Source organism: Apium graveolens, chromosome 11 (genome assembly GCF_009905375.1).
Source record: "Apium graveolens cultivar Ventura chromosome 11, ASM990537v1, whole genome shotgun sequence".
Classification (NCBI taxonomy): domain Eukaryota; kingdom Viridiplantae; phylum Streptophyta; class Magnoliopsida; order Apiales; family Apiaceae; genus Apium; species Apium graveolens.
In genome coordinates, this window is record NC_133657.1 from 94588443 (window position 1) to 94602865 (window position 14423).

The window sequence follows — 14423 nt, forward strand, 5'->3', positions numbered from 1 at the left end:
TCTAAGAAACCTCCTAGATGATAAACTAATTCAGCATCAGTAAATTTTACCTCTTTTCTTGACGATGAAGCTTTTCCATCAATAGCCATAAGAGCAAGATTCTCATCTTCTTCATCTTCACTATCAGTAACATCCCAGCTTCTTCCCTTTGCCAGGTAAGCCCTTTCAGAGTTACTCTTCTGATTTGAATCATAAGAGTTCTTCCTTACTTGCTTTGGCTTCCTGCATTCTGTGGCAAAGTGTCCCAACTCATTTCAGTTATAGCATCTAATGGTGCTCCGATCAACCATCCCTGTTTTATATCCACCACTACTGGTGTTAGAGGATGAAGATCCACCTGTCTGGAATCTGTTGTAGTTGGACTTGTACTTGAACTTGGGATTTCTCTTGAATCTGACATTGGAGAATCTCTTGACAATTTGGGCCATTGACTCATCTTCCAATTGCTCCAGCTCTTCCAAGGAATAAAAATCATCACTGGATTGATTTGTAGTAGGAGGATCATATTCTGCTACTATCATATTTTCCTAAGCCTTGGAAAACTGTACCATTCTCTCCGACTGTTGAGATTGTTGTTGTTGTTGACCTTCACCTACAAGAGCAGTAGATGTGCTGACCATTCTATCTTTCCCGTAGACTTCCTTCTGCTGAATCTGCTCCAACTCATAGGTTTTCAACACACCATAGAGTCTATCCAAAGAAATCTCACTCAGATCTCCAGCTTCTCTAATGGCAGTGATTCTATGATCAAGATGAGTTGGCAGTGTTAAAAGGAACTTTTTGTTGACCTCCCTGATTGAGTAATATTTTCCATTTATGTTCAGTTTATTGATCAATGCATTGTACCTCTCAAACACTTCAGAAATTCCTTCTCCTGGATTTGATTTAAAATGTTCATACTCAGAGGTTAGGATCTCCAACTTGTTCTCCCTAACTTCCTCTGTGCCTTCATTAATCACCTCAATAGTTTCCCACATGTGTTTGGAATTTTTACAGTTCATCACATGTCTGTTCATCAAGGGATCAAGGGAATCAATTAATATTAATTGAAGGCTGGCATCCAAGGAGGCTTCTTCCTTTTCAGCAGGAGTAAAATCTTCAGGCTCTTTTGGATAGGTTCTAGCTTTGGTAATCACAACATCATCTTCTATCACCTCTGGTTTAATAACCATCGGAGTTTTTGGACTCTTCTTTAACAAGTTCAGATATTTGGGATTTGCAACTTGTAAAAATAATAGCATTTTCTTCTTCCACATGATGTAATTTTCTTTATCAAATAGTGGAATTTTAACGGTTCCAACTTTTTGTGAAGTCATTATGAATTTTTGAATAAATAAAAATTCAAGGAGTTGAAAAATCATAAAAGCCTAGGATCTTGATTTGTTCGTTAATCAGAAGGCTCTGATACCAATTGTTAGGTCCCAATGTGTTTGTAGAAGGGGGGTTGAATACAAACAGTACCAAATAATCGAATAAAATGCGGAATAAAAATTGAAACAAAATTCAAGTTAAATAAGAATATTATTAAACTTGAAAGGTGTTACAACAACGATATCGATTACAAGGAATTAATCTCAAATTAATTGTCACAAATCTAGAATAAATTCGACATGAACTTTTTCTATTTTTGTAATAAAAAGATTCAAATGCTAAACGCAATTTGAGATTAAGTTCTAGGGATTTTGATCCGCTAGATTGTTACACAAGAACAAGATAAAGATTTCTAGTGGTTTGGATTTAACTTTACAAACTAGAAATTTGATCTTGAAATTAGCAGAGAAGATGAAATATTTGTTCTGCTTCTTTTTCTTTTGTTCTCGGGTTCTGTTGGGTTGGATAATTTGTTGAATGGCTGATTCTGTCTTTTTAATCAATCAACAGAATGGAATGAACTGGAATGAAAATCCCATAGCTGGCAAGACTTTCGGTAGGATAATGGATTGAACTAGCAAGACAATCTGATTGAACTACAATGACTTTCGGTATGACAATCAGTTGAACTAGCAAGACTATCTCCTTCCCAGTAGAACTTTCGGTAGGACAATTGAAATGACTTGGCATGACAATCGGTATGACAATCCTGATTGTCATGCTAGTTCATTTTCAATTGTCTTGCTGATTTAAGACTGTTTTTAATCCAATTAAACTTCTGAAAATTCTTAATATTAATTCTCAATTAATTAATCAATTAATTCAATTAATCAATAAATTAATCTTTGCAGATATAATTTATTTTCTTAATTAAATTATATGACTTAATTAATTAATAGAGAATTAATACTAACCTTGAGCAACAACCATTCTTCTGAATATCTTCTGAAAATTACTGAAAATTATGAATCAATTCCACCACTTCAATGTTGACACTCGATGTACTGTCTGGTTCATGAGTGACTAACTTTCGTGACGTTTCTTCATGTCTTGACTTTGATAATTGATTTTCTTCAGATTAAATCCTTGTAATTATCTGATACCCTGACGAGATCTCTGTCACTTGATTAAATCCACAATCTTGATTTATATCACTGAGGCATGATCAATTTCTTGAACTTCTTCCAGTGAATTAATTCCTCAAGTCTGTAGATGAACCTTGTTTCTGAATCTTTTGACAGATATTACTTTGCGAGATCTCTTTGACGGTAGATCCACTATTTACTTATTACATTCTTATTTGAGTTGAGTTAAATCCTCGAATATACAAATAGGCTATGACATATGCCTTACAAGAGTGGTAGAGAGAGATTAGCGACAGAGTAGACAGAGAGAGCGTGCTGAGAGAGATGTGTAACAGAGAGTGTGTGTTGAGAGAGAATGAGAGGCGGACTGAGAAAGATGTGTAACAGGGGAGATGTCAAATTTTTCAATTTGTCCAAAAAATTTGGGCGGCTTTTTACCCAAAATTTCCCTCTCTCCGAATTACCAGGTCCACAATTTGGATATATGTTCAGGCCCAAACTGCAACAATTATGTAATAATTAATATTCAAATAATTATACAATTTTTATATATTTTAATATTTTATATAAATTCGTATGTTACATTTTTATATTTTTTTAGTTTTGTTATAAAAATATTTGTGTACCATATATCTCATTTATTAAATATGTATTAGTATATCAACAAAGATTCTTGAAAAATGAATTAAAATTAATATTTAATATTAAAAAATATTAAAATTATGTTTTAATACTCTAAAGTAACACTTTGACAAAAATGTTCCAAGCTGCAACACTTTGTACCTAATACAACATCAGGTTTTTGGCTAAGGTAATATAAAAACCACAATGTTAGATTATCTCATTAGTACCATATCTAGGGTAACATATTAGGTAACATTCTTTAAAGAGGGTATTGCAATAGGCCTTATATGGTGTAGTGATGTGACAAGCTACATAGAACTATCTACTATCAATCTGGAACATACAACATCTGGCTGTTCCAGATTGATGGTAGAAAGCAAAATAGGGTTACAAGAGAGAGAAACTGCTAGCAACTAAAATAAAAACTAAGTGAGCCACACATCAAACAGTCTAATATAATCTAAGTTCTACAACCAGTTAGAGCTAGATACTTTAGCTTGAATATCAACCAAGATGCAGTCCAACAGCTTTCCAGGTCCAAGAGTGCCTTTATCGTGCTTTCCGGCGTCTCTTTCTCTCCATAGGTGGTGACAGGTCACTTGCAAGGCAAGGAGGCCCAACTGTTGGTGAGGCATATATGTAATATTGCCCCAGGTGTGAAGAGTTTCAAGGCATGTGTGTCCAGTGGACAGAAGATGAAATTTAATGGCCATGGATTTTAAAACGAAGTTATTGTAACAACAGTTGTTAAAGATATGATCACCAGTTTCAATTCCTCCAGCACAAAAGAAGTAGTGAGTGCGAGTGTCAATACCAAAGTATGCCAACCTGTGTAGAGTAGAAATTCTTCCTAAATAAATCAGCCATTGATGGTGGGCATACCTATCCACCCGCAGTTTATGCCAAATCAATTTACACTAGGGGACCTCTAGAAGCTTGAGTCTGATATCCTCCCATATATGCCAGGTTCTAATTTTGTGAATAGGAGTAATGTTCCATAAGATCCTATCTTCTTTGATCAAGTCAAACAGAGGTCTTTTATGGAGCCAAGACTGTAACCTTGGGTGGATGTGATGAATTCTGTAGTTAGGACTTGGCAAAACCCATGTGCCTGTGGTTATAAGAGCAACAACCTTGGCAGTATGACTCAAACCAGATTGAGCAATAAGCAGGTGATTTTTTCCAGTGGTCAAGCATTAATTACGCCACAATGGATCAAACCAAAGAGAGAATCTGAGACTTATGTCAATTTTAAAAGAGATAAACAGTAAGGCCATAGGTCTGAGATTTAGAATTTTTCTCCAGATCCAAGAGTAGTCTGTAGGGGTAGACATTGTCCAAACTTGGTGTCTTTTGATGGCTGTAGTATTGATCCATGAGGGCCAGAGTGATGAGGATTTTCCAACCACTTTACAAAGAAAAGTCAAGATTAAAGCATGGTTCCATTCTTTAGGATTTTTGAGATTTAGACCTCCTTCCTATTGAGGTAAGCAAACCATCTCCCAGCTGACCTTACCTCCTCCAATTTTATCTATATCACCTTTCCATAGGAACCTGGTGAATAATTGTTTAATGAGTTTATGCACAACACCTGGGAGAATGAAATGAGTGGACCAGAAGGCCTGTATTGAGAAGAGAACAACTCTAGTCAGTTGAACCCTCCCTGCAAAGGAAAGTAACAGGTTGGTCCGATTGTGTATCCTTGCTGTTAGTTTAGAAATCAGGGGCATGCAGTCATTAATGCTAAGCTTGGTAGTAATCAGTGGCACTCCCGAAAACTTTAGTATAAATTGACCAAGCGGAATGCTGTAATGTCTATCAAACCATGAAATCACTTCATTGTCACAGTTACTAAAGTAAATTATGCTTTTATGAATACTATGATGTAGATCACTGAGATAAGAAAAATAGTCAAGCCATTCATAATATGAGTTATATATTGCTTTTCACCTCTAGTAAAAAACAAAACATCATCTACCAAGAATAAATGAGATATTTGCATTTCCTTACAATTCTAGTGATGTTTGATGAGTCGGGTTTTTAAGCTAGCTGACAAGATAAAATGTTCATAACAATAGTTCATAGGTATGGGGATAAGGGATCTCCCTGTCTCAGGCCTTTACCACAAAAAAATAACCATAGAGAGCTCTATTAATCTTGACTGAATACCTAGGAGTGGTGATGTAAGTCTGAAACCAATTAACAAACTCATCAGGGAAATGCAATTTCTTCATAGCTGCAATAATGAAGTCCCATCTTATAGAATCAAGAGCTTTGTGAAGATCTATTTTCAAGGCACATTTTTGAACACCAGTTTCCCTATTAAATCCTCTAAACAATTACTGGGCCATGATAATATTGTCAGTGATGCTTCTTCCATTAATTAACACATATTGAGCTATATTTATAACCAGAGTCATAATATTCTTCATTCTAGAAGCAAGGATCTTGGTTATGCAATTATACGCAACAGAGCATAAAGAAATAGGCCTGAAATACCCCATAGAAGCGGGATATAAAGTCTTGGGTATCAAAGTAATAGATGTGGAGTTTATTCCAGGATGTAACTGGTTAGTAGGGAAAAAGTGCTTAATAGCCTCACAGAAGGTAGAACCTACAATATCCCAGTTCTGCAAGAAGAAATCTACTGTAAAGCCATCTGGGCTTAGGGCCTTGTTCTTTTTCATTGATTTCAAGGTTTTTAAAATAGAGTCAGAAGTGACTGGTTCTGTGATCATGGTTTCTTGGTGACTCGTGATAGTGGAGCGTTAAATACCTTCCAAGCAGCAGTCATCATGAGTAGAAGGTTTACCAATAGTATTCTGAAAAAATCAACAGTAACTTATGCCATATTTCTTTGACCAAAGACCACTATACCATTGTGATCTTCAATAGATAATATTTTTTTATGATTCCAGTTTGATTTTGTCTGATTGAAGAAAAAGCTATTATTTCCATCTCCTAGTTTTAACCATCTCACCCTGGCTTTTTTATTTAAGGAGTTTTTCTTCTAAAGTCAAACAATGTTGCAAATGCATTGAGGCTTCCATTTCTTGATTGACTAGCGTGGTTTCTGTGGGAACTGTAGCCAGGGAAACCTGAATTTCATGTAATTTCTTTCTTGCTTTACTAACATTATTTGTGACATTACCATTAGTCTTGTTTAACTTGATGAGCTCCTGTTTAACCAGTTTGAGTTTTCTGCATAATATGGCCATAGGATCTCCATACCATGGAGGAAGCCAAGTCTGTGTAACAGCCTCCTTGAACCCAACAAGATCACTCATGAATGTAAAATATTGAAGCTGCTTGCTAGTTTTCTCCAATTCCATTGGAATTTGCAAGAGCATGGGAAAATGGTCTATTAAGCCCCTTTGTTTGATGAAAACCGCGCTTTTAGTGAACCGCAGAAACCACTCAGCATTACCAAGCATTCTGTCTAACCTCTTGTGTATTATGTGAAGGGGTCTTTTTTTAGTCCAGGTGTAGAGTGGGCCTATAGTTTTGATGTGGCCTAAACCAGCTGTAGAAACACAATCTCTGAAATTTTGCATATCTGGAGTCCAGTGCTCCCTACCCCCAACACCTCGCTAGGATCAAGAATACTATTAAAGTCACCAGATAAGCACCATGGCCCATTAATAGAATTATTGAGCCTAATAATATCATCCCAAAACCGAAGTCTTTGATCAGGTTTATTGAAAGCATAAACAAAAGTGGCACTAAAATTAATTTGTTTTTCAATGAATGTAATATGACAAGTGTGCTGATTTAGAAAGAACAGTGACATGCCAAGAGTCACAATCCCACCCTACCCAGATCCTACCATTATAATGATACTCATAATTGTGAATCCAGGACCAATTACTGGGAATTCTTTTTGAAACAGTAGCAGAGTTTCCAATTTTGACCTTGGTTTTTACACAACATAAGAAACTTAAATGAAACTTACTGATGAAATTTATGACCTCTTCCTGATGGTGGCTTTTGTTCAGCCCTCTCACGTTCCATGTTGCAAAATTTATTGGGATTTTGGCTTATCGGTGACAGACTTAACTGCTAACCTGGAACTCTTCTTTGTGGACTTGACTGAAATTTCAAAACCATGAACCATAAAGGACTTGTCTTTGTGCCTTTTCCTATTGGAGGGTGAGGCTTCTATAATAACAGGTAATGTGGGTTCGTCCTCTAGGTCTGCAAGGGACTGAAATGAGCTTTTTGTGGGCATGCCATTATGAACCTCATCTACGGGGTTATTTGTTTCATTTTGCTGCACATTCTGAGCCAATTGATTAAAGTCTTTTAGATCATCTTCATTATTATGAGTAAGGTGTTTGTTCCCCTCTGTTGTAGCTAGGAGTTCGTCATCATCAAGTGTAACATCACATCCCAAGAATTTACTTATAACAGGTAGATCCATGTCAATATTTTGCATGTAATTTTCGTTATACTCCCCCTCCTCCATATCTGCAGCTTTGTCAACATCTGATTTACCATGACTGTCCTGATTTTCAATATTGTGAGTTTCATGAGTATCTGCCCTAGTTGCAGTCTTTCTTTTTTTATTACTAGCTTCATTCAAATTAACTTTTGTCCTTGGAGTTGGCTTGACCCTATCAGAGTTATCCTTGACAATGAGTGCCCAAAGGCTTTACACAAACTGCAAGAGTAAGGAAACACAGAATATTCAACTTCCACCTTTTTTGTATCTTTAGTACCATCTTCATTGAACACTGGAACATAAATAATCTCAGGCCTTGGTGCATCATATGCCAGTTCAATCCGGAACTAGTTATCCGGAACTCTGGAATATTTTAATGGTTCAAAATGACTAGTTATCTTATCAAATTTGAGTGTTGGTCCTATGGTGTCCACTATGGTTGATAATCCTTTACTAGACCTGTAAGAAAATGGAACATCAACAAGTTTTATCCATAAGGGGACCTTATCAACAACATTTCTTCTAAATTTGCATCCTTCCTTCCAAGGTCTAAGAAACACAGTTTTCCCCCCTACTTGGATATAGTTGAGATTCAAGATTGCCTCCTTTTCTGCTATAGTTCTGAACCTGAAGGTGAAATAACCTTTGAAGCTATAATAGACCTTGAACAAGCCTTTGTTTTTCCACAACCTGAAAGCCTGATCTCGGACATACTCGAAGTCAAAGCTACCTCCTATAAAATGGCGTATAAGACTGGTGGACCACTATTTTCTGCCATCATTCATGACTTCATCACTAGGTAATAAATTGACAATACCGTCTGTTAGGGATTTAAGCAATAAAATATAACAGATGAATAAAAACTTTTGAATCCCTATCGCAGTATCTATGTATAATGACCGGATAATTATGGAGAATAGATGTTTACCTTAATAAAGCTTTCCTTCTAATTGTAATGGACGTTTTGATCTTGATGAACCAACACAACAACCCTCCTTTCGAAGATCTACTCTCCAAGGTATCTATACGAATGTCTGATTGTCCAATGATCACCGGAGCCGGTACTAGCTGATTTGGTTGCCTCTTTCTCTCTTTCTATTTCTAGCCTCTCTAAGATGCAGATCTGCTAGGGTTTTTTTTCTCAAAAATGTGATTAAACTTCTAACCCTAAAAATATACATCTTAATGTATATATAAAGGAGAGAGGATTATGGCCTAACCCTAATCTTAATGGGCTTCTAAAAGGACCCATCCTGATTTTGGATTTATATTATTATTAAATTTGAATTCTAATATATATACAATTAATCAAGTCTCACTTAATTAATTTAATTAATAATAATAATAAAATATTTAAATTCATAATTTAAATAACACTCCGTTTTAAATGTTCTTTATGTGTGACCCTTTAGGTTATTATTACGTTGGCAATAATTTTATTTTCTAATAATAAAATTATAAATAATGACTGGCATCTAGTAATACATCATTGCTCCCCAAGTATTAATAATAATTGGTGATTCAATTAAACATTTCGTGAATAATATACAATGTAATATAAGACCTTTAGCCTTATATTATAGATCAAACTCGAGGCATGCATTGTGTCATCCTCTATTAACGTTTAATCTTTCTTTTCTTGATCAATGAGTAAACTATTAAACAAATCAGTATTTGAGCACGACCATGCATTTTATAGTCTTACTCAATCAAGAGGCCAATAATATACTCCTTTAATTTATGAGGGCTAAATCTCATCTAGATCATTCATATTTCTCATACGATTCATAATATACACAATGTCTACTTTTATTATTACCCGATCAAGGATAACTTTCGATAGTATCAAGGTATATTAATTCTCATATAGAAATATAATGATTTCAGGTCTAAGGACCAATATATCATTATCACTGTGAGATTAACTTATGACACTTTAAACATGTTATATCTCACAACGGGTCAATCTAACACCATGTATCTAATACATGTGCCTGTGTTTTGACTTTAGTATCACCATACCTATGATCAATGAGATGTGATCATCAGTCAAAAAACACACTAGTTTCAACGTATTTATCATCGTCCCCTAACAATAATACTTGACCAGGGACCTTTAGGAATATCAATACTATTCTCATAATCTCATTTCTAAGTCACGTACTTAGAGATATAGATTTACATATCATATTCCAAGCACATTTATTAATCTAACATTTTATCGTAGAAAATAAAGATATAATAATGTAAAGCATAATGTAATGTGTAACGCCCTCCAGACCCGGGGTATAAGTCTGGGGGTTACTAGCTAATCACCACACTTGTACACACTGAATAACAAATTATAAAGAAATGTATCTAAACCCTTTTAACACTAACCATGATCTTTTTAGGTTGAAGTATGAAAATAAGAACCACTAACTACTTTATTACAAACCAAATTCAAAATCTTACAAACTCTCTTTATCACAAACCATTGTCTAACCAGTTTTAAACTAATTTCATCTTTTATTCAAACACACACACTAACTATCTACACTCCACCTGTTTAGGTAACTCAAAGATTTCTTCCTGGATTGGGATCAACACCTTGGATATGAGAGGATCCCGAGGCTTGACCCGCTTCTTTACCACTCGAGTCCTGATGAGTTTCATATTCCTTCTTAACTGAAAATAATAAGGTAAAAAACAACAAAAAAAGGATGAGCCAAAAATTGCTCAACAAGTCCACAAAGTATAAACAGTGTTAAAGCAGTATAAATGAATCGGTAATCTGGGTATATCTACAAAGATATAACCCCGCGAGAATAGAAAGAAGGCCACTACTGGCGAGTACAAACGAACTAAACTGGACACAAGTTTGCATCTATACCCTGCTGATCAGCCAGGATACAGTGCAGATCTATATCCCTCTATATAGATCTAGTCTGGCACCCATGCACTACGACCTATCTCAAGGATCTGGTTATGTCCTGGTCCTTAGGATTAAGTAAACTTAATCCCCAAAAATATTACTATCTAGCCCTTGGAGTAGCAACCGGAACAATCAGTATGCTTTGATATATTCTAATCACCAGAATACATTAATATATGTGAGTAACAATTGGAATATGAATAAGGAATTTAAAGAAAAAGAGAAATCAAGAATCGAAATAAAATATGAACAAGAGAATAATAAGTGTGTATCAGTGTTTATGAACAAGAATAAAAAAAGTGCAAGCGTGATAAGAATCTGAAGAAATATCACTATTCTGAAATTAGAATAGGGGAAAAACTTGCCTTCTGCGTGACTCACTTTAATTATATCACCTTCGTCTATCACCAGCTCAACCTGCCTTGCTAGCTTAGCTTCTGTTAGAGAAATAGACTGGTTTAGTCATTTCGTACTTCAATTGCGTCTCGAATCGACTCCACATCGTTCCTATTATCTACCCATGCGCTTATGATTGACTCATATATTATATATTAACAAGAAAGACTCAATTAACCACATAATACACATAAGCACATAAGTCACATATTCATTTTTATAGTTAAAATAATTTTTAGAATCAAAATCGACTCGCTGATCGCTTAACTAATCATTATTTGACCCGTTTCACATTTTTTTCGGAATTTATCGGACTCGTCTCGGCACGCGATTCGGCTTATAATCAAACAAATGATAAGTTCAACTAATTTCTAGAAGAAATTAGGTTTTAATATTATTTTTAATGAAAATAATTCATTTTCTTGAGTCAAGGGCTTTCGTTTCACTCGAATCGGACTAACGGTCTAATTAATATCAATTAAACATAGATAATTCAATTTATTATTCAATACAAATAATTATTACTAATTTTTATACCCTAAAATAATTTTTAAATAATTATTTAAGAAAAATCAGAACTGAAAATGATTTTTCTATAATTTTTGGAATCAAAATGAATTTATTATGATTTATTGAAAATTATTGGATTAATTATCAAAATAATTAATTATTTTTAAATAATTAATAAATAATTAATAAATAATTAAATCTGATTTTTAAAAAATATTTCAGAATTAATTCTAATATAAATTAATTAATTAAATAATTAATTAATCAATTTATAAAATAAATAAAACTGATTTTTATAATTAATAAAAATAAAAATAAAAATCATTTTCGAGAAACATCTGTCAGAACTCAAACATTTGACAAATCAGATCAAAACCGTGTTCTGGAAACAGGTCAAACGGGTCAATTCCGGGTCATGAAAAACATGCCCGGAATCTGCCCAGAATCCGGCAACCAACCAGGATTCCGGCAACACGTTTTCAGGCCAAAAGCAGAACCATTTGGCTCGTTTTTCACAGGGTTTTAATTCCAAATTACTTCACCAATTTATTCCGGACCAACTCATACCAAAAACATGCCGTAATCTTCAACTCCGGCGAAACGGACTTCAAAATCCGACCAAAATACGAAATTACTCATCTGTGCATGAAACTCAATGTTCTATAGTGCAAATCAAAGCTTAAGAACTGTATAATCAAATCCCTAACATATTAGGAATCAAATATTCACCAAAATCACGAAGCTATGTTTTGAAAATTGAACATAAACCCTAATAATCGAACTTTGCTATTCAGACATCGTTTGTTCAATTAAACACCATGAATCGATTGCAAATAACATCAATAAGCTATATCAATCATCAAAATATCATAATAACCCTAGAATCAAAAAGCCCTAATTAGAACATAAACCCTAGAAATCAAAAATCAAAGACTACGAATTAAAACATGAAATTGATGCTAGAAACAGAAAGAATAGATGAAAACCTTCGATTGGGTACTTGAATCACTTGGTTTGATGCAGTAATCAGTTCGAAATCGTCGATTGAATCCTTGACCCGACATATTCTTCCCGACCCGATTTGTAGATAATTTGTGTATTTTCTGATTTTTAATTACTTAATTAATAATAATTAAATAAAAATTAGGCTATTTATAGTAGTAAAATTAATACTCCTAGTTAAAATTAAAGTCCTAATTCTACATCTTTTAAAATTAATAAGCCCCTAATTTTATAATTTTTGAGTATTAAAATTTAATTTATAAATATTTTATATATACAATATATATGTCAAAATTTCCCAAATATTGTGAATAATGCAAAAATACAAAGAAATGGTATAAATGAAAGTCCTATAATTTTATAAAAATAAAAATGTTATTTTTGAGGGGTTTTTAACACCCAATGGGGCCCGAAAGAGTCCTTTTTGAAAGGAATATTTTCTAAGTCCAATCATGTATAAGGATTTAGGAATAACTTTTATGTAATCTGTTTTGATTTCATTGATATTAATAAAGACTTGTTTTGTTTTTATTACGGGCTTTATCTATTTAAGTGTTTAAATAAGATATACCATAGTTTAGAGTAAAACTTTTTATGGATTATGATGAGATCATAATAGTGGGACCTAAAAAGATGATAACTCTAAACTTAAATAGTTCCCGGTCATAGGATTACTAACTGGTAATTAATCATCCGCAAAGATCGGTACATACTATGCTTGCTTCATTATGAAGGATGTCTGTTCTCATAGACATTTGTGTGGTGACACTATAACTAGTATGTAGGTGCTTATTATGGAATAAGTTCACTGAACATGACTCGCACAGCTGAACAACTGATGGAGTTCACTCACGTGTCAGCAGTTGTTCACATAGTGATAGTTGTACAAGTATCCTTAGACTTGAGGTCATTATAGTCATCTTGTATACACTGAACTGTGCTTTGGTTTAGTTCTTAGTCTCCAGGGACAATTATTAGGGCTTTTCTGGGTATAGGAATTTGTACACGAAGATAGTGTATGATCAATAAAGGATCTACCCCTTCCAGTGAAGGAAGCGAATGTTCAAGGCTGATCCACTTATGCTAGTTCAGGAATCTCTGGCCAGAGTAAATGAAATTAGAAAGGAGTTTCTAATTTGCATAGAACTACGCATAGTAAATGGTAAGCAAAGTGATTGAATTAGATAGGCTTGACACGAGATCCATGCCTTGTATTTAATCGGGACATTGTAGGGTAGAAGGAGTTTATTGTACGGTAACTATTCACTGAATAGGTTCTTGGTATTCTAAGCAGTGAATTCATATTATCCGGATAGTCGCGATATGCTGAGAAGTATCCCTCACGATGTAGAATAAATGTGATTAATTAATTAATCATATTTAATAAATTAGAGAATTTATATAAATAATGATAAAATAGTTTTATTATTATTTATTTCTACTACCGGCTTAATATTGAACCTACAGGGTCACACCATAAAAAGAGAATGATTTAATGGTGGAGGAATTAATTAATAATGGCTAATAATTATTTATTTATGAAATAAATAATTAATTGGCAAATTTAATAATTGATTAAATGAGATTTAATTGATTATAAATTAATTAAGAAAAGTTCTTAATATTATTAATTAAGGATTTAATTTTTGGAAATTAAATCAAGAGAGAGAATTATTTCTGAAGTGTTTAGAAAAAGGATTAATAATTAAAAGGTGTTTTAATTATTAATGAGAATAATAAATGGGATAATAATAATATTATTTATGGGAAAATTTCAGCTGAAAATTTTGCCTATAAATACATTATTATAGACCCTATTTTATTCTAACCCACATCAAACCCGAAAACGCAAAAAGTTTGGAAAACCCAATTCTCTCCACCTCCTTCCTCCTCCTTAACATCGTTTTCTTGGTGGATGCTGGTGGAGTGCTTCACACTTGAGGAGCAACTGCTAAGGATCTCTGATCGTTGTCTCCGAATTATTTAAAAGGTTAGATTCGATCCCTCAAATTTTTATTCACGATTTATATGCTTTTATTTGGATTTTGTTTGTGTAAAAGTGTTTTGCCATGCCCCCGCT